The sequence below is a fragment of the Zootoca vivipara genome, chromosome 5, assembly GCF_965207765.1.
Source record: "Zootoca vivipara chromosome 5, rZooViv2.hap1.1, whole genome shotgun sequence".
Taxonomy (NCBI): domain Eukaryota; kingdom Metazoa; phylum Chordata; class Lepidosauria; order Squamata; family Lacertidae; genus Zootoca; species Zootoca vivipara.
This window is the reverse complement of record NC_142588.1, coordinates 50,086,731-50,106,595: the sequence shown is the minus strand read 5'-3', so window position 1 is coordinate 50,106,595 and position 19,865 is coordinate 50,086,731. Positions and strand designations below refer to the sequence as shown.

Below are 19,865 nucleotides of genomic sequence, written 5' to 3'. Positions count from 1 at the left end.
TCTTGATCTGGCAAATAGATAATGCAGCAAATTGTGAAAGCCTGGAGCTATTATCTGATAGTTTTTTTAGCAACCTGATGTTCCTTAGGAACATATAGCCATTAGCCACAACATGTATCATTCTCGGAAAGTTCTTGGGATCATTTGCACGAAGAACACATTTTACAACATTGCAATCTGGCAAGTTTCCCTATCTCTTCTTGACGCTGAAATGGCTTTAAAAGAGAACAGAAAATTAAGGAGTAAAGTGAGCGCATAATGCTCTTGATTTTTTTGGTGGTGGTGGTGGGGAAGGAACTTGTGCCAGGAAACACTGCGGTAATTTTTATTGATATTGAACAAGTTAGCGTGATTTGTTGGGCATATCTGATTTCTAGTCTATAGCTGTGTGGAGACATATCAAGTTATTTTGCTGAAGCAAATCTATTAGCAATCTATTAAACTGATAGCAAAAATCTTTGGATTATGTTCTGACTATTTTTTTATAAGAAAGAGAATGATGCAGATCTGTCTAGCTTTCTGCAATGTGTACAAATAGTTACTCACCTTATTAGCATGAAGCATTAGTGTGTCAATCTTCTCTTTAGAAATGTCAGGAGTACAGTAATTGCACAAACAATGTGCCATGAATTTTACAGCACATATTAAGTACATGGGACATGCAACCAAATCCTGTGTGTGTTAATTAGAAGCCACCAAAAGGATGCTGCCAAAAGATACTGCATAGGAACTCCACAGGATGTATGTGGTGTTTAAAAGGCCTTTGGTCCATTTCACAGCCCATTGATGTGCAGCATTTTACACCAACACAGCCACTGATTGAGGAACAAAAGACCAGAAGTGCTGTTTACCAGATTGGACTCGTTCATCAAGTGTGTCCTTATCAGAAGCAGGCAGGTCTTGCCTCTGTGATGCATGCTTTGGCCACACCCAGATGAAATTACTGCAATGTGCTCTACTCACTGTCATTATAGTCGGTTTGGAAACTTCAGTTTGTGCAGAGTACAGCAACTGAAATGTTTGTGAGAGCAAGATGCTCACGTTGCAACTAACGTACACTGGTTACATTGGCTGCCTGTTAGTTTCCATTTCCAGTCTAAGGTGCTGGTGTTGACCTTTGAAGCATAAATTGAACTTAATGGGGTTTACTTCTAAGTAGGAATATGTAGGTTTGCCATGTTAGCCACTCTGTTATGTGAAATAAATGCAGAACAAGGGGGTGTAATAGTTCTTTCAGATTAATTAACACAGATTGTAAAAGTGTTAAAGTGTTATCCTGTGATAAAGTGATTTGATAACTACTGCTTCTAATGATTGTGTAAACTGGTGCTAAGTGGGTTTAAATAGTACCAGATCACTCTATGAGTTACTTCTGAAACTAGAACCAAGCTTTCAAAATCACTTTGATGTTTAGTTTTAAGATTAGCATGCAATATTTACTGTATATATAAATAACATTTTTCTTTATGCAGATTCCTACATATTTAGCATATTTAACACCTTTGTGATCTACACCTCCCATTTCCTGCTCTCATTAATAGAAAAACGTGTTTCACACTTCTTAACTGGAGCAGCATCCTACTCCCTCTTTATTATCAGCTACAGATATTTGAGGTTCTCTGATTAATAGACACTAACAGAAATCTTATGGTTGAGTTCAGTGGGACTAAGCTTGATTTTTTTCTTCCCATTATTATTTTTTCTTCTTCTGTTCATGATTTTCAGGAAAATATTGCAGACCTGGTATTCATACGTTAATGTCAAAATTATGTGTCTTTCTTAGCCTCCTTAAAAATGCTATAACATATAATTAAATGTAATATTTCCCATAACTGCTTTACAGTATTTCTACTTATATATTATCATTAACATTAATAATTTATTACTTATACCCCATCCATCTGGCTGGGTTTTCCCAGCCACTCTGGGGGAACCCAGCTACAATGCACATTTAACTAGCAGTTACAACATGCATTCACACAAAATATGAAACTTTTGCATGAAGTAGATTTTGAAGTTTCTTGCTATACAACTATGGCTGTAACCTGGTGTGCTTTTAATGGAGGTAGCACATAGCTATCATGGCTTGTGCATGTCTAATCCTTTTTTAAAGTACAGTCATACCTCGGTTTAAGTACGCCTCGGTTTGAGTATTTTCAGTTTAAGTACTCTGCAGACCTGTCTGGAATGAATTAATCCACTTTCCATTACTTTCAATGGGAAAGTTCACTTCAGGTTAAGTACGCTTCAGGTTAAGTACGGACTTCTGGAACCAATTGTGTTTGTAAACCGAGGTACCACTGTAATCCGAGTTGGTAGCCATTACTATATCCTGTGACAGAAGTACGGTACTTTCGTCTTAGAGGCTGCTGCTGGGCCAGCTTGAGACTTCATGGCCTCCATGACAACCATGGGTCTCTCTCAAATGGTCATCAGCCCAGCACATCAGGCAGGACACTTTCCTTGTCCCAAATTTGATGAGAGATGGACTAAGATTAGGGAGAAAGCACTCCATCCAGGGAAAACCTTTTGGGGGGCCAACATGCCCATCTGGGTGGATTTTTACATTTTAAAGGAAATGTCCGGGTTTCTTTCAGGGAGGGGGGGTGGCTCAGGCGGCTCGGGCTCAGGCTGCTCTGCACACTGCGGCTACTGCCAGCCCAAGCTAGGGAAAGAGCTCAGGTACTTGTTTCCCCGGCTCAGGCTGGCAGTGGCTCCCACTGTCCTCTTTTTTGCTCAAGATATGGCAACCCTACAACCCTGGATAGGGTTGTTCTTACTCTGAAGGAGCAAGTTCAGAGTTTGGGGGTTATTCTGGATTCAGCTCGGTCACTGGTAGTCTCATTGGCTAGAAGTGCCTTTTACCAAATGTAATTGGTTTTTTAGATATGGCCATTTCTGGACTGGGAAAGCCTGGCCACAGTAGTTCATGCATCCATTACATCAATCCTGGATTCCTGCAATGTGCTCCATGTGGGACTTCCCTTGTGCTTGATCCAGAAACTGCAGTTAGTTCAGACTGCTGACAGGAGTGGCACCTTGCTGGCATAAAACACCTGTGCTCAGAGATCTGCACTGGTTACCAATTAGTTGCAGGTCCAAGTCCAAGTTGTTACTACTAGTATACAAAGTATATAAACTTGGGAACTGTTTACCTGTGAGAGCACCTTACCCCATATATGCCCATTTGACTGTTTCGATTTGCAGAACTGGCACTGTTACATGTGCCATATAATACCAGTTCCACATTGTAAGAACCCAGTCTTTTAGTACAGCAGCACCTAGACTTCAGAACTTCCTGCCTATAGATATGAGGCAGACACCTTCACTGTACTCTTTCAGTGCCTAAGAATATTTTTGTTTAGTCAGTCTTACCCAGATATGCTTATTTTTAGTTTATTGTTTTAAATGTTTCAATTTTTTGTTGATTCTTCTTATTGATAATTTTATTGTTTTATATTTTTCTAAACTGCTTTGAGGCTTTTTTAAACAACGAAGCAATGTATAATTTTTTGAAATATTTTTTCTGACAGTATTCCAATTGAGGTTGCATAATAGATTTAGAATAATTGAACTGTAGAGTTGGAAGGGACCATGCGAGTCATCTAGTCCAACCCCCTGCAATGCAGGAATCTTTTGCCCAATGTGGGGCTCGAACTCACAACCCTGAGATTAAGAGTCTCATGCTCTACCAAAGTTGGCAGTTTTATTTTCAAACCCTTTTTCAGGTGACACCCAACAGACAATCATAGCTGCCAAGTTATCCCTTTTTTACAGGGATTTTCCCTTATGCTGAATAGGCTTCCTCGCGAGAAAAGGGAAAACTTGGCAGCTATGCAGACAATTTGTGTGTGTTTACAGTTGTCACACACTGTCAACATTTTCAGTATGCTGTCCACTGTAACACCAATGTCTCTCCCCCCCCCATTAACATATATGTGAAATTATGATTTGTTGCCCCAATGAGCATCACTTTGCACTTGCTTACACTGAATTGCATTTGCCATTTTAATGCCCATTACACAATTTGGAGATACCTTTTTGGTGCTCCTCAGAATCCTTTTTTTGTTTTAACCACCCCAAGCTATTTGGGATCATTAGTTGCTAACCCCTTATGAACAAGCTAAAAATCACAGGCTCAGACACCAATCCTTGGGGGACTCCACTTCCTACAACAACCCTCCATTGGGAGTACTGTCTATTTCTACTCTCTATTTCTACTGTCTATTTCTACTTTAGAAACTTGGAAGTTTGTCCATTGTTTTGCTAAATATCAGGTTGCAATCTCCCCCCCCCCCCCGAGTTTGAACTTTATATACAATCTTGCCAGTACATTTTTTATAAAATAAGCTTTCGTGTAGCCTAGATGGCAGGAAACAGTTGGGGATGAATCAATAAGCTTTGAGAGAGAGGGAATGCTTTTTGCTTCTGCCAGCGCCTAGTGGCAATATAGAGCCTCTCTAGGAAGTAACATACTTTCCTGTCCTTTTAGCTTTAGAGCCGCTGCAGTGTGTGTGCTGTGACTCTCTATGCAGCATTGCACGATTTAACACTCCTACAAAAGGAAAAGGCATACGCACAAGAAAAACAGGGACACTATCTGGTAAGCAAGCTTCTATTATTTTATAACATATTTAAGTTGTGGTATGGAAAGCCGAAGGAATACTCAGCCATGCTTGGTATCTATTCTGCTGCATGCTTTTTATGTAAGGGTTGCAGACTTGGATGATGATCTGATGGTCTGACTGCAAGAGACGCCTCCCCTTTCCCTGCCCTCAGAGTGCTTTTGCACAGTAAATTAACATAAACTTTCATGCAAGAAGGGAAGTAATTAGGATTGCATTTTCTCTCTTTAATGACACAGAAATATGCAACCTCTCCCTTCCATATTGAAGATCCAAGTACAGCAAATATCGGATGACATATTGCCATAATGGAGCTGGCAAAATCCCCATATCCTCAAGCACTACAAGACTGTACTTCTGAATCTAAAAGCATATCATGGTGATGAAATAATCCCGGAGAGTAAGGAGAGCCATGGATAGTTGAAATCTGCAGTCTTGGATCTTTCAAGCATTATTAAGGCTCTTTTTTTTTGAGGAAAAAAAGAGCCATATTGGTTGATAGAAGAACCTTCCAATTAGCTAAAAATATTTATTATGTGGGGGAAGGGGGGGAGGGAATATTGAACATAGGTACCGGTAGTAGGAGGTGTGGGTGTGTCTGGCTGAGTGAGGTGAGTGGGAGCTTGAGAGAGAAATGGAAAGCATGTTAAGTGAGTGCATACTGGAAGGGCTGGAAATCGGAGCAAAAATGTGTGTCATAGCTGCCAAGTTATCCCCTTTTTTAAGGGATTTTCCCTTATGCTGAATAGGCTTCCTCCCGAGAAAAGGGAAAACTTGGCAGCTATGATGTGTGTCTGTAAAAAGGGCTGTCATGGACTTAATTTTGAGGAGAAAAAACCTGTAATTCCAAGCATATTGAATTGCAATTAAAACCCACTGAAATCACTGGATTTTTCTCTTGAGCAAACCTGAGAAGGATTGGGCTGTGAACAGCAAGGAGTGAGATCTCTTTTAAGGCGGCACTCTTTCCCATGCTTACTTTAAAGGAATCAGTATTGAACACAGTGGGACTTTTGAGCAAACGTGTAGAGTCGGGTTGTCATGGAGGAAACAGGTGTCTGCGGGCTTGGGAGAAAGTCTGAAATGAAGGAAGGTACGAGTTTGAAAGGAGTGGCCAATCTATTTAAGAAACACAGGAGACGGTAATATATACTGAAGCGGGCTGATTCTCAAACCCCATACCAAAGTAGTCCTATTGAAGTCAGTTTGTAGCAGCTAGTTAGGGATTGCAGCCTATCTGGTTCTGGAATGTGAATGTAAAGGAATGCGGGAAGGAAGGCTAAAGTTACACGTTGTCTTTGCAGCAACATAATCGGGGAGATAAACTGGAATTTGTAATGCAATGTAGAGAATGGAAGAGTTGTGTGGAGAACGTGAAGGGAATATGGAGTAGCAGAACTCAACTGAGATGAGAGGTGACTGCAGAACGAAAGGGGGAAAGGAATCGAGCAAGTCCCGAGGGGCTGCAGGGACCTGTAGAAAGGGTTTAGAAATGATCTCGCTTAGCTTATTCTCAAGTTATTTCGTCCTGCCCCGTAAGTTTGCACTGAACTGCGCAGTTTGGGGGGGGGATTTACCCCCAGGCGTGGTATTTGCAGACGTGCTAGCAGACACACACGCGAAGGCGCGCGCCGCAGCCTGGATAGGGAGCACAACGCGGAGGAAAACATCCAAAGCTGCTTGCGAGAGCCCGCCGTTTTTTTATATAGGTTTAACAAAATATATAGTAAAAATAAAATATAAAATAAAATCAAGGCGGCTCAGCTGCTTGAGGGACTTGGGCTGCGTGCGCCACGTGTGGACGGTGTTCCTAATCCAGGCAATCTTCAATGTGAGCGTGCAGATCCTGGTCTTCGAAGGTAGACACGCGACAAGAAAAGACACCCTGTCACGTGTGGAAACCGACCAGGAGCCCCCGCTCCTCTCCCTCTTGGGTGCATATGGGGAGCGGGAAGCAGATCCAATATTTCTGCGTGGAGATGGAGGGCAGGGAGTGGGGCTTCACATCCTGGAGACGAAGGCGACCTACCCGGGAGTGCGAGTGGTGGCGGCGGCGGCGGCGGCAGGGATGACGGGCGGTTGGCCGGGCCCTCGCTCGCCAACAGACCCGCCCCTCGGGCCCGGACACTGTGGAGCCTCCGCCCCTCAGGCGTCGCCCGCAGCCGCTGCGAGGTAACAACAAACCGCCCCCTTTGGCCGGTTCCCCTCCGGCTGCGGAGCAACGAAGTTACCCCTCCCCTCCTCCTCGCGCCTGCCGCATAGCAACCCTGAAGCTCCGGCGGCCGCGGCGGCCCACCTGACCTCCTTCCCTCCACCCCGCTGTTCCGAGGGGGGATGTGGGGGCGGGGAGGATTCAAACTTGGGCGAACGTTGGCGCGCCTCTCGGCTTAGGGGAGGGCAGGCGCGGGAGAATCAATGGGGCACGGGAGGGGCGCTGCCAGATAGTGTGCTGTTAAGTGCGGGGGGGAGGAGCCCGCTCGACCCTTCCTGCCAGATAGTGGGGTAGCTACGCCCCGCCCCTCCTCTTTCGTCACTCCAGCCAGGCCCGCCCCGCCTTCATTCCCCGTAGGAGGTGCTGCTGCTCCTGCGAGCCAGCCAGAGCAGCCGAGGCGGCAAGAGGGAAACACAAAGGCGCGGGCGCTGCTGAGGTAAGCTGGCTCCTTGCACCCTTCTCCTCCGAGGGGTGCAGTGGGTGGTATCCTGGGCTCTGGGAGTCCGGGAAGGGCGGCTGGTTGTTCATTTACTTTAGCCCTCATACGTTTCTCGCTCAGGGGTGGGAGATTCAAAGTGTCCCAGTTGCTCTTGGGGGGATTTTTCTCTCCTTCCTCCCTCGCGCACACTTTCTTTTTGGAGGGAAGATGTTCTGGGGGGGTATTTGTACGTCTCCCGCCGCTAGGTCCGCCCACATCCTGAGCCATGTTTAATTCAAAGGGAGTCCAGCCTCCCCCCCCCCTCACCCATCTTCCCGATTCATGATACGAGATATCACTCCGTTTATTGTTTTGGGCACCGTGTAGGGGGTGGGGCGTCACCAATGAACCTTCCGTGGAAGGGGAGGGCCTTTTGCTCATCCTAACTTTGGAGTTACTTATACTGTACCTACGTCTGAGCACTAGGTGTGTAACACCGCCTAACAGAGTGAATTTGTGAATACAGTACTCGCGTTCACCTTGTTTTCCGCTGTGGGGAGGGGGGGAGTTGAGTGCCATCTAGACCTGAGAGTTCATTCAGACCGGGGGACGGGTTGAAACTTCAAAAGTTTTTTTTAAGCCGTTTAGATTTAGGGGCCATGCTGACACTTTTTGTTTCCTTGGGGTGAACAATGCTGAATGGGCTAATGAGGCTTGGGCTCACCTTTATGCATCCTTCCTGAGTTGTAGCCAAATGGTTTGCTGCATCCAGAATGGCTGCCATGTTTACTTGCAGCTTGTGCAAACTAGTCAGTTTCCTAAGTGTTCTGTCCTCCAGCTAATTGCCATTGCATCCTTCACTTTATGTGAGGTCCTGTTCCACTGATACTCTGCCAGTTAATCATCTGTGTTTTCTGTGGCTCCCCACTGGGGTGTGTTTTCCATCATCTCCCAAAGACTGTCTTGGGTATCTTACATTGACACATACTAGGTGTTCATACTGCTGTTGCTTGTAAACATGGAGCAGATTGCTTGAGCTGTTTGTCTTTTAGAAGTGTACGCTGCTATTAATGTTGTGTTCTGAGCTATATTTTTTGGAGAGCACCCTTTCATGGATATTGGCAGTGCAGACAAGATATTCCTCAACTGTCTCTGCCTATATTGCCACAAATTATTATATTTACTTTGTTCTATATTTGGTGGCTTGTTTCTTTGGATGAAATTTCATAAGAGGACTTGTAGGTAGAGAGAAGAATAGCTTTCTATGACCATTCAGATTATCTGGGTTTCCTTTTATTGTTACTGTAGCTCTGTTCCAAATACTGTACATCATAGTTAGCCGAATTGGTAACCTCCAGGTATGCCAACCTTCGTGACATGGGCTTCATTGTTATTATGATTTGATGAGTGAAGTGATATTAGATAAACGTGAGTGAAACTTTTTGATTTCTTTCCTTTGAGATCCTTTATTACGGTAATAAAAATCCAAAACGTAAGTCTATAGGCCTGCACAGTCTATAACTCACAAGTCAAACAGAGTTTATTAGCCATGCATTGTGGTCTCCCAAATACTTGAAAACCCAAACATTTTTAAAATAATGCTAGGCATATAGCAAAAAAAAAAGTTTATACAATTTCAGGGGGTTGTCATACATACCGTAGGAGATCAGCATTTGGCTTGGTAGGTCATTCATTGCAGGTGCTTGCTCTACACCAGTGTTTCCCAACCTTGGTTCTCTAGCTGTTTTCACTGGTCTTGCTAGGTAGGGACGATGGGAGTTGTAGTTCAAAAACAGCTGAAGACCCGACATTGGGAAACACTGCTTTACACTACAGTAATTGAGCTGCTTTTGATAAGGCACATGGTAAGAACTGTTATAGAGTTGCCATTCGTCCTCTTTTCCATGGTAGAGTCGTCATAGTGATCCATAGTTAAAAATAGAAGTCGGCAAGTGTGTCCTCTTTTTTGCTCTTCAAAAATATGGCAACCCTAATATTGTATTATCTTGTGTGTTTTGCATACTCCTGTGAATTTTCTGCTCGAGTGCATGAATATGGGCATGCACTATGGCTACTGTGTTTTAGGAAGCTGCATGTTCATTTAGGACATATCATAATAAGTCATTGTTGACTTATAAATATTACCACAGTGAAAGTAATTTGTATGCAGAAATATACAGTACAGATATTTTATCCATGATGCTTAAACCTATAGGGGAGATCATTTTGCATAGAAGGGTAGAACATTAAAGTGCTTCACTGATAAATTTCTGCTTTTCATTTTCCCTTTCTAGTTTCATGACAGGTTGAAGTGCAGTTATCTGTAACTGAGTTCCACGGAGCTAAAATAAACCCACATTCCCTTCTCCTTGCAATTATTCAGTGTCTTCTTTGCTTGGTGGTCTTCCTCTTGTTGGCATAGTTGGTGGATCTGTTTCTGCTCTCTTTACTAGGCCTTAAAGTACAGTTGTACCTTGGTTTAAGAACACTTTAGTTTATGAACAACTTGGATTAAGAACGCTGCAAACCCGGAAGTAGGTGTTTTGGTTTGTGAACTTTGCCTTGTAAGCAGAACATGTTCCGCTTCCTGTTGAGTGTGTTCCATTTGTAAATTGAGTCCCCCGCTGCTAATCAGAGGCTTCCTGTTCAATCTGTCAGCTATTGAGTCCTGACACCCACGCAACACAGAGGTGGTATTTGGAGCTTTTGTTTTTGCTATATTTTTTTGCGTGTTTTTTTATTTTTACTGTGACTTGTTCTTCGTTTTATGGGACTGACTCGTGACTGTGGCTTGTTACTTCGTTTTTGTGACTTATTTTTGTGTCTGTGTGGAACCCAGTTCAGCTACTGGTTGATTGTGTGACTGCAGAAATGGATAAAAGCCCCCCATCCAAACAATGACTATCAGTGCACGTAAGAAAAAATGTAATTTTTATTTTTATCATCTACAATACTATCTTATTTATTTTATAGTACAGTACATTGATTATTGCCTTCACTTTATGGATCAATGATCTCGTTAGATAGTAAAATTCATGTTAAATTGCTGTTTTAGGGGTTGTTTTCCATTACTTTCTATGGGAAAGCACGCATTGGTTTAGGAATGCTTTGGTTTAAAAATGGACTTACGGAACAGATTAAGTTCGTAAACCAAGGTACCACTGTACTGAGAGTGGGAGAAAGTACAGGGCAACATAATTTTGTTGCTAGACCAATTGATGCTGATGCAAATCTGTTGCATCCAGGATTCAAAAGCAGATATGTAAGTGATGATGCTTTTGTATTTGACTGGATTATAAAACAAGCAGTGTATTTAGGGCTTGATGTTAGAAAGGTACTTTCAAATGTTGCAGGGTACAGAACACCTTCAGTCATTTGGCCAAGGAATACATTGTGGGATTCTCACAAGCATATGCCTCATGCAACAGAGTTACTGAAAAAATGTACCTGTGCTGCTAGTACATGTGATAAAAGGGGTAAAGGGGACCCCTGACCATTAGGTCCAGTCGTGTCCGACTCTGGGGTTGTGACGCTCACCTTGCGTTATTGGCCGAGGGAGCCAGCGTACTGCTTCCAGGTTATGTGGCCAGCATGACAAAGCCGCTTCTGGGGAACCAGAGCAGCACACGGAAACGCCATTTACCTTCCCGCTGTAGCGGTACCTATTTATCTACTTGCACTTTGACGTGCTTTTGAACTGCTAGGTTGATGGAGCTGGGACCTAGCAACAGGAGCTCACCCCGTCACAGGGATTACCTTTACCTATTAAGATTCCTAAAGTAATGAAATGAATTTTGATACTGGTTCTTTCCTGAGAAAAAGGCAAGGGGGAAATGTTTACAGTGGACCCTCCGGATACAAATTAAATTCATTCTGGGGGTCCGTCCACAACCCGAAAAGTCTGAAGGCAGAGGCGCTGCTTCTGCACGCGCATGCGGCGTGATTGAGCGCTTTCACTCATAGCAGTATTATATTCCCCTCTCTCTTCTTTGATTGCTGGAAATGCTATATATTCCTTTCCTACATGGTTAGTTCCTAAGTCCTTGAAAGAACAATATCCAGAAATGCTGTGTGTGTATTGGGGTACAGATGAGGTGGTGTAAGGGTTCTGAAGGAAGGATTAATTTGGATTTCCCCATATGCCCCTTTTGGATCCTGGCCAGTGTTAACACATCTTCAAGTTCTCTGCAACAATGAAAAGGAGAAACCTGCTCTTCAAAAGAATGTGTTATAGTTCTAAGCCTCCAGTATTCTGTACTTCTTTATGTTATTTGCATTGCAATCACAGCCATGCAGATGTTCAGACACCATGCCAGTGGCTGTTGGCCAAGATATGGCATTCATCCTTACTCTGCAGGTGTCCATGAGCCTCTGATTGATGGAAGCTGGGATTGAATGGCAAAGGATGAATCACTCTGTTATTGTTCTGTTTTCCTGCCAGGTTTCTTGGTACTATTTGGTACTTTGCTGTAAGCTAAGAGAAAATAAATGGATAGTTAAGCAGCAGTGCAAGCTTCAAAGTGAGGTTGTGTTATGCCAATTGTTGGATTTATGAAGGTGAATTAAAATACATTACGTCAGGTGTTAGATCTGTGGAGGGCAGACTTTAGACTTGCGAGATCTGTCTTGTGTTTTACTAGAACTATGAGATCCACCAACTGGAGCAAAGTACCAAAATATATTGTTTTTTTCTTAATATATATTAATAATATAATATGCTGGTTTTTTTTGTCAGAATCAGAACCAAGCTGAGCTCACCACCCTTCTACACAATTATCAATTCCTGGTTACCTCAAGTTTTCTTCATTTCAGCAGTCTTTCCTTTTGGGGGAGGATGGGTGTCACTTTATTATTGGTTATGTTGACATTACTGAGAGGCAGAAATCCTTGCAGATTAGGATCTGCTGGTAGATTTCTGTCAACTGCACACCATTGATTTAGCTATTTTGGTCTTGTTTGAAAGTTTGCAGTACTGTATACTGTACTGAGGTATCTTTCTGCCCTATAGTTTGGGTTTTTTAAGGACACAGCTCAAAATAATAATATAAAATATTTCACAAAATATTCAGCTTTTTGAAATACGCTTTATACTGCTATTCCTACATAAAAGGTCTCAAACTGCCATAATTCATTTCTAGGTGTTCAGGAATCATCGAAATCAAAACATGACTTAGAAGTTGGTTACTGAGAACTTGCAATCTAAAGGAGGTTTACAGACTGAAATAATATCTGCCATCAATTTGTTTTTGTTTTTTAAGATACATGGAAAATGTTTGGCTACCTTGTGTAGCAGTTTCTTTTTAAAGCTATAAATACTCCTCACAGCACAACATAGCTGCCAAGTTATCCCTTTTTTAAAGGGATTTTCCCTTATGCTGAATAGGCTTCCTCGCGAGAAAAGGGAAAACTTGGCAGCTATGCAGCACAACTGGTGCTATTTGACACAGTAAACCTAAAGCAAGGATCATGGTCTCTTCCGAATGTTTCAGGATTAAAAGATGCACCCAGTGAGTGACTCAAACAGCAAGAACACAACCATTATTCATAAATAATAAGTGAGACATATTTTGTATTATTGACTTGCACATCTGTAGATCCCCAAGAGAGGCACTTTTGAATACATACCTGACTAGTAAAGTTTCACCACATCTATTTGCTTAACCATTATGACTGTGCTTGGATTTAATATATTAAGTGATCTTTTAGTTCTTTGCGAACAAACTCTGGCATGGCTGCAAGGAGGAGATTGGAAGCATCCAATTTCAACTTGGATTCAAGTTGCCCTTCAAAACTTCCATGCTGATTCAAGCACTGTGTCTTTTATAAAGTCATCCAAAAATCTCTGGATCATCAGTGTCGTGTCTACAAAGAGTGCCATGCAGAACTTTGATCTCAATCTTTCAAAATTGTCTATAATTTTAAGATAGTGATCTATTACAGTATATTCCTGCGTATAAGACTACTTTTTAACCCAGGAAAATCTTTTCAAAAGTCGGGAGTAGTCTTATACGCCGGGTCGTTTTATTAATACGGCGAGTATATCCCAAACTCTATATTTTAACTGGAAAAGTTGGGGGTCATCTTATATGCCCAGTTGTCTTATACGCCGGAATATACGGTAGTTACCTCACATGATGTAACATTTCTAGTATCTTGGGTTATTTTCAAGCATCACAAGATTACTTATTTTCAGACTATTTCTACCTCATGCTCTGTGGCACTTTGTATACTGTATTAATCTCAGAAGAACAGTGAAGGGTGTGAGCTTCTGAAGTTGCTTAGGGTGACTTTATCACCCACTCTCACCCCAATCTAATAAGGGAGGATCAAGTGTTCCTCCAGACAAGGTGAGGTTAGGAACCTGGGATCACTCTGCAATAGGGTTGGACGATATATATCGTCCAAAACTGGTTTGAAGTACATATCATGATATCGGATTTTGACTTGGCAATATATTGTGAATCATGATGTGTGTTAGAGCTGGGTGATAAATAACCCCAAAACAGGTTTCAAGTCCATATGATACTGGTTTCCTAATTTTTTACCTGGCAATATATTGTGAATCATGATCTGTGCATGTGCTATGCAAAAGTCACAATGTGGGGAAAACCATGAAGATGGCCAATGCCTCTACATAGCTCCATTCTATTTCCAGACATTGTGATATAGCTGGATATCTCCCAGCCCTACTCTGCAACAACTCTGTATTTATCTGTCTAATCCAGAGCAATTACAGACCTAGTTTGTGATGATTTCAAGTTCAGTTACCCATTTCTTGCTATGCTTCAAGAGTGCTTAATAGTTCTACAACTACTTCCTTGCTTGTCATGCAATATTCTGATTAAATTAATATGTACTTTTTAATTTTGACAGAATTCTTGTGTGAATTAGATTATAATCCCTGTGATATGAATTGAGGATTTTGACTACTATCTTTAGTCTATTTCTAAATTGAGCTATTTGCTACTTATGGTTCTTTAACTGCCTTTGAACAAGTTATCTTTTGAAGGTTCTATAGTTGTTTCTCTCCTTTCTGTTTGATGGAAGGATGTTCCACAAGGGTGGGCGCCACTACTGAGAAGGGCCTCTGCCCTTCAGAATTTTTATCATTAACAGTTTGTCATTGCTTAAGCCCCTTTTTTTACATCTCTGTATTTCCCCACCTTTTAAAGTACTGTAATAGAATGGAAATCAACAGCCTCTCTACCAATGTTTGCCACAGTTTATTAGTATAATGTATGTACTTCATCACAGTGTGTTTGGCAAGTACCTGAAATATTGAGCCAGTAGGACAGTTAACTATCTCAAACTTTATTTTCCCTTCTCTCCACATCTAACTCTGTTAGATGTTTATTAGTTTGTAAATGAAATGGAAACACTTCAAAATAAGGTTTCTGCATGCACAGGTGATTTCCTAGCCACAGAGGTATTTGTAAATTTAAAAATAAAATAATCTTTGTTGGCAACACATAGTAAACAAGCAGCCCAACAAGGATCTTAGTAAATGCTTCTGCAGTTGAAACTTTGGCTTGGCTTAAAACTTGCATAGTATTATGTGCAATGTCTTATTTTAATAAAATATATGTTAATCCTGCAGAAAACTATCTGCTTCTGGTGTGGGGGAGGGACACATGGAATATTCTGTTTTCAGTGTGATGGAAGTGACTTAAATTAGAAACCTTATGGATTTCTAATGGTGAAAGATTGATCTCACTCTTTTTTCTTTGTGCGACTTGGCTTTCAAAATAGGTATGACTCATGTATGGCATATAACAGATTGAAAGGATGATCATAACATTCTTTTCAGAACTGTTTGCATAGGTTTTTAGAAAAAATAGAATTATGTTGTTCCAGTTGAGTACAGGCGTAGTGCCCATTTGTGAGCTCAATGAAACCCTGTGTTTCCCCCCTGGCAATAGGACCTCAAAGGCAGAGAAAAGGAATGTTGCAGGTTGCCATTGTGCAAAGGCACAGAGTCTAGATAAGTGGTTCCCAATTAGCTAATTACTGAGGACCCCCTATTTTTTGAAAGTCAAGCCACGGACCCCCTACTTTTGAAAATTTTGATGACTCCGTGGTAGTTACCTTTGCAAAGCAATTTTTTGGACAGAATGTGGGGTAGACCTTAATAAGCAAAGGTATACAAAAAAATAAAAACAGACTAGGGCTGAGTGATACCTGGTTTTCAACACCGTGATATATCAGTGGCCATACATTGTGATATTCTGATATATCACAATGTCTGAAATTGAAGATCAGATGTGGCGGTGAGGGAAGGAGCAGTCACAGAGGTTGGACGGGTAGGGGGAGAAGAGGAAGCGGAGTCACCTCTACTGCTTGGTTTGAGTGGGAGGGAATGGGGTTGGGGGGGTGCATCAAGCTGCTAACAGCAGGGAAGACAGCGGTGGCAGCCAGTGAAGATGGACATCCACTGTGGCTGCTGCTGCTTTCCTGCTGACTTGCGTGAGGAGCAAAATATTGCTGTGTATTGCTGGGTCAAAATCATTATTGCAGAGTGATTTCAAAACCGATTTAGGCCAACATATGGAAAAATCGCACAGCACTAAAGCAGACCATAAAATTTGTGATATTAGCATGCAGAAATGACAAAAAATTAGTTGGGGTGGAGGCAAGGGATTGGGCTGCAGACTCCCTGGGTGCGTTCCGTGGACCCCTAACTGGGAACCACTGGTCTAAATCTCTTACCCCAAACTGTGTCCACAATATGTAGGTAATTAATTATTTCTTTAGTTCTTTCAATAATACAAAGTATATTGTATTGTATTATCTATCAGGTTGTCATAATATGATGAAAACTTATCAACTCACTGGGCCTTTATCCATGGAGCCTTTTTTACTTGTGCATTGATCTGTTTACACATATAGCCTGCCTTCTGTCATGAAATACCAGGGAGCATACATGTTTTACTAGGTAAGCAGGGTCGGCCCTACGGCAAGGCTGGGTGGCGCAGGGCGCCAGGGGAGTAATGCTGCCGCGCGGCGGGAGCTTAGAAACGGGGCGGGGGGGCGCTGGAGGGATCGTCACACCATGGCCCCCGGCCCCCGATATGCTTAAGACGGCCCTGTAGGTAACCTTCCTTTGGCACTGACCAGACCCAAACTCACTTAATACCGCCAAGTTGGTCACCTCATGTGCCTACATTCCATACCATGAGATGTGTGTGACTGCTTGTGCAGTGGTACCTCGGGTTACAGATGCTTCAGGTTACAGATGCTTCAGGTTACAGACTCTGCTAACCCAGAAATAGTACCTCGGGTTAAGAACTTTGCTTCAGGATGAGAACAGAAATCACGTAGCGGCAGCAGGAGGCCCCATTAGCTAAAGTGGTACCTCAGGTTAAGAACAATTTCGGTTTAAGAACAGACCTCCAGAACGAATTAAGTTCTTAACCCGAGGTGCGATTGTATTTGCATATGTGAGCTTGCAGCAGCAGTAGCATTTGTCACATTGAAAACGGTCTTTGAACTTTGGGAGTTGAAATACCGGTAGCTGAGCCTGTATCAGGCCCGTAGAGAGTTTGTCTGAGGTCCAGGGCAGCCAGTCCGAGTCGGGTACCTCCACCAACTTAGCCCCCCAAGGCCTGGGGCAAGTGTAACCCAGCTTCTGCCTCCCCTGGTACAGACCTGGCTTGAATGGAGGGGATCGATTGTGGGAGGCACCTGCTGTTTAAAACACTTTTTTTTGCGCAGACATCTTCCCACATGCTTTTGGTTTGAGCTCAAGGGATGTAGTTGAGCAAAGTTAGATGGCTCTAACTCAGGCATGACACACTTCCTTTTTAGCGTAATTTATGGCAACTGGTATGTTTTTTCTCCATACCTATTTGATTAAGTCAAAGTAGATTTGACCATTATCTTTATCCTCAAAATATGAATAGAAGGATAGTGAAGAGAGAATAACCAATGTGGTTTGCATACCATTTCTCCTTTTTCAGGGGTTTGCAACATATCTATTGAATTTCCTGAATCAAACTTCAGCAAAACATTTACCTTCAGTTTTGCCCTTGGTCTTAGCCTAAGGCTGTGCATTAGTATTAATATTTAAACCATTAATAAAAACATTTAACATAGCATTCGAACAAAGGATAGCTGAATTATGTAATGTCTGGTTTAGTTCATAAAGGTGAAATAATAGCCTGAAGCTTTACTTTTGAGAGAGGCCTCCACCCAGTATTCCAACATAAAACAACCTTACTTCATCAGGTAATCTCATCTTCCACCTTTGTAATATAAATTGTATGCTGCTTCCATTGCCTAGGGTTAAATAAACTACTCTCTTGAGTTCCTTCTACTTGAACAAAGGTTTTGTTAGAGTGCTTAGAAAAACAATAAGGCTCTCTTTTATACAAGGTGACCTTTGATATATTTTGGCTTCAGATTTCACAAGGACCTGTTGTAAAAGATTTTGGTTACAACCCTCACCTGACTATAATATGTTGGTGGTTAATTGTCAAAACATGTTTGAAGTTGAAAAGCAAAGCATGGTTGCCTCATCGAGTAAAGTGGAGATGATTGAATCTTTTACCTTGTGATACTTGCACAATTCTTAATAATCTATTGATTGGTAGAGCAAAAAGCTGCCTGATATTTACATTTTACTAAATACAGAGTTGTCAAGGGTAACTCCTTTTACTGCACAATAAAAATAAATCCAAGAGTGCTTTACTTATTGATTAACTTGGAGGAATGTGTACCCTGCATATATTTCTAAATTGAGGACTGTCAAGGACAGGGGTGAGCAATGTGGCCAAGGACCACATTATTGCCAGAGGGTAGGCTGATTTGCATACACATTTGGCATACCATAGTGAGCATTCCTCTGCCAAGTACCTTGACTCTTATGTACCTTGGAGACCTTTATATATCTAGTATTGCTAACCCACATTTTTAGGCTCCTGGGGCAGTCTGTTCAAATCAAGAAGGACCATCTAGAAATCATGAGGTTTGATATATAGGAGTGGAATTCTCTGTTACTGGAGTGGGGAACCTTTGACCATCCAGATGTTGTTTGATTGAAGCTCCCATGATCCCTGATTATGGAGTTCTGTTGCTGGGCTGTTGTATAATCTAACAACATCTGGAGGACCACAGGTTTCCCAACCATGGTATACATACATCTGAGTAAACATAGGACTGCAACAATAATAAATGAAAAGTTTTATTATTATTTTTACTTGTAATTAATTAATCCTTTCAGATTATGTGCTCTCTTGGTTTCATATATCTTTCTATAAGCTCAGAAAGCAACACACCCCCATGTGTTTTTAGCAAGAACCTTTAGGCCTTCCAAAACCTAGAGGGTGGATTATTGTATGTCAAAGGTGAATTATTTTCTCCAATGTGCTTCTAAACGTCATTACTCTGCCCTCAACAAAGCTTAATGTAAGGCATATCTTATTCATTAACCTGCTACATTAAGGACAAATATTAATGAACATATGATAAGCAGTGCTTTAATTTAGTTTGCATTTCAGTAGTGTTGAATGACAAATGGAGATATGTGGGGGGACTCGGATTAGTAAAATTTCTTGGACTAATAGTGTTTACAGATATTTGCAAAGCTGACTAGTCTGATCAGTTTTAAATTAATCTTTTAATATTAGAGTATTGAATACTGTATTAAGAGAAACAATTGTGTTTTTTCAGAGATATGCCTATTTTTGCCCTACGTGGTCTGTTGTCAGGAGCTGGAGTCAGGAGTAGGTCAGCAATAAAACAACAGAGCAGCTGATGTCAGTGAAGTTAACTCTCTATGCAAAGAAACAAAACAGCTTACTCCTACTGATCATAGTAACCCTTCCCAGTAGGTCTTGCCCCAGTTAAATAGTTGCGAGGACTGAAGGTCTCTGCTTTCCCACCATTCTCTAAGGTGCTTCCCTCGGTTCCTTCCCCAGCTGCCTAAGGCTCCATTGCTTTGCCTTTTGTTGCTCCACCCTCTTCATTTCTCTGTGTATTCTGGGAGACCAGGGGGGAAGGGAGCTGGTCACAGCAGGAGGGGGAGAGTCCCTGGACTCTTCAGCAGCCAGCCTAATCTTTGTCTCCTGGCCTTCCTCCTCTCCAGTCTCTGAATCAGAACTGCTCTCTGCCCCAGCTTCTTCCTGCTCACCAAATCCTGTTGCCTTTTCATCTTCCGACAGCTCCTCTTCCCAATCTGCTCCATCTTCTCCCTCTGACTACTCATCATCATCCCCAGCTGGGGAACCCCCAACCCTGACTCTGAGCCTTCTTCCCCTGGGGGTTCCCCTTGGTGGTTCCCCAGCTGGTGCCTCCCACCACTCTTCTGAATCCAGCCAGTCCATAACATCTGTATACTTCTCAGTCAGCTGATTTAGCCTTCAGGATTTAGTTAAACCAAGTATTTCTTTACTATTGTAATTATATCTATAAACCTTTATTCAGCAAATTTATATTTGCTTTATCTGTCTTAATTTGATGGGGTGTAGTCTACAAAGGTCAGAATAAATGGCAAAAAGGTTGTATGTGACTTACTCATACCTGTGAGTATATCAATCAAGTTAATCATGACTAAATTAAATCTATTGATTTCAGTGGATCTGCTGTTCAATATGGCTTAGTCATATAGAACCAA

The 19,865-nt window shown here is 42.0% G+C and overlaps 1 protein-coding gene across 20 annotated transcripts in view; it reads left to right on the top strand.

Moving 5' to 3' along the window:
- The first annotated feature begins 4,472 nt into the window (after positions 1-4,472).
- The window catches only part of ADD3 (adducin 3), a 105,707-nt gene continuing 90,314 nt past the window's right edge, over positions 4,473-19,865 (top strand). For 11 of the 20 annotated variants that reach the window (XM_035134162.3, XM_035134155.3, XM_088670627.1 and 8 more), the window contains exon 1: positions 7,223-7,273. The gene's annotated coding sequence lies outside the window, so the exon portion shown is untranslated. Of the gene's footprint in view, positions 4,604-6,628; positions 6,798-7,222; positions 7,274-19,865 lie in introns of those variants that run through there. The other 9 variants (XM_088670630.1, XM_035134156.3, XM_088670632.1 and 6 more) reach the window with 6 other exon arrangements.